The following is a 1,963-nucleotide window of genomic DNA, read 5'->3' as shown; positions in this document are numbered from 1 at the left end:
TAGTTCCTTTGATTATTCTGATCATACCGCACTTCATTCACCTCTGCTTGTTCTGGTGATCCCCCATAATCACACTCCTCTGTCACATGGCCTTTGCCACAGATAGCACATACACTCTTGGTTTCCACAGAAGCTACCTTTTGTGAAGAGAGTTGCTTAATAAGGGTATCCAACTGTTGCTGTTGTTGTCTCTGTGTCTGCATCAGTTGATCATTCCTTGCCAACAGAGCATCATACCCATCCAACCTGATAATTCCTGTCCTTCTATCAGCCACTGGGGCATTATCAAATTCCTGAGATGCCAATGACTCAAAGATATCCAAGGCTTCTTGAGGAGTCTTGGTAGTTAATGATCTACCAGCAGTGGCATGCACCAAGGTTCTAGTGTTAGTGGTCATTCCTTGCAGGAAGATTGCTGCTTGTTGCCATGCCTCAATTCCATGCTGTGGACATTTCCTCAACAAAAAAAAAAAAAAGTCTTGAATCTCTCCCAAGCCTCATAAATGGATTCTGACTCTTTCTGCTTAAAGCTTGTAATCTCATCCTTCAATTTGGCCCTCTTGGATGCTGAGAAAAACCTCTGTAAGAACTTGGTTTGCAGATCATCCCAAGTTGTTATACTTCCTTGTGGCAATGATTGCAGCCATCTCCTTGCATCATCCGTCAGTGAATGAGTGAATAGTCTCAACAAAATTGCATCTCTTGGGACACCATTTATCTTCACAGTATCACTCAACAACAGAAAGTTCTCTATGTGCAAGTAAGGGTCCTCTGCACTGGTTCCAGCAAACTAATCCTTCTGCACCAAATGTATCAAAGCAGGCTTCAATTCAAAGTTGTTGGGCTCCACTGTTGGGCGCACAACACTCCCAATTGGAGGAATCACTGTAGGAGTCATGTACTGTCCCAGTGTCCTCTGTGGTAGTTGTGGTGGTGGTCTGTGATTCTCTGCCATTATCTCTTCCTGATTAACCGTACTGGATTCACCAATTTCTTGCAACTGTCTCCTTTGCCTGGCTGCCCTTTTGTGCTTCCTCAATGTCCTTTCTAATTCTGGATCATACAACAACAAATTCGGATCAAGTGTACCTCGCATATACCAGAATCAAAATTGACCAGAAACTTAACATAAACTAAAATACTGAAAATAAAAGGATTCAATCTTAGAATTCTATGGTATCAGTTAGTGTTGAAAAACAAATTCCCCGGCAACGGCGCCAAAAACTTGTTGGACTTTTAGCAAGTGCACTAGTCGTACAAGTAATAAAATGATGAGTAAAGATCGTTCCCACGAGGAATTGTGTTCAAGCACCAATAAACCATAGAAAGCTAATTTGAAACAGATAAGAATTTGTAAAAGTCATGAATAATTTGTCACCAGAAAATTGATTGTAAGTAATTTGACACAAAATAAATATGGCTAAAGAATTAATAAAACAACAAGTAGTCAGAAAACAACTTTCCTCCATAATAACCCATGTAAAAACTGATCATATGATGAATTCTTTTCCATGTGATGTTAATCAACCTTTTACTTATCATCAAGATGTAATCCCTTACTACCCTGATAGATACATTAATCAGAAACCCCAATCCCTTGGTGATCTCTTTCTTAATACATGCATGAAATACTAAAGTCTTAAGATTACATCAGAACTCTTGCATCAATCCCTTGAGTACTAGAATTCTGATGTTGAGATTATCAGATACAGAAGTCATATAAACATCCCTGTTCTACACTACTTCCTTGATAGAAATAATTAAATCAGAAAATCTCAAATCAACACATGAAAAATACTTCATCATATTAATCAGATCAACATAATATTATCATGGAGTTCTATTGCATTCAAACTACAAAGACTCTACTCAGACATGACTAAGGAATAGACAAGAGAAGAAGAATCAAACTTCATTTCCATGTTGAAAGTCTTCAATCTCCAAACTATTACAAGGAAATACT

At 38.3% G+C, this 1,963-nt stretch overlaps 1 pseudogene; it reads left to right on the top strand.

Annotated features, from left to right (window-relative positions):
* The first annotated feature begins 435 nt into the window (after window positions 1–435).
* Window positions 436–553, top strand: LOC133302802 (small nucleolar RNA R71; annotated as a pseudogene).
* Window positions 554–1,963: the final 1,410 nt, after the last annotated feature.

This window comes from Gastrolobium bilobum, unplaced genomic scaffold (assembly GCF_033153095.1).
Source record: "Gastrolobium bilobum isolate Gb01-03AN ecotype WA unplaced genomic scaffold, APGP_CSIRO_Gbil_v1 utg105733, whole genome shotgun sequence".
Classification (NCBI taxonomy): domain Eukaryota; kingdom Viridiplantae; phylum Streptophyta; class Magnoliopsida; order Fabales; family Fabaceae; genus Gastrolobium; species Gastrolobium bilobum.
This window is presented reverse-complemented; position numbering and strand designations above follow the sequence as displayed.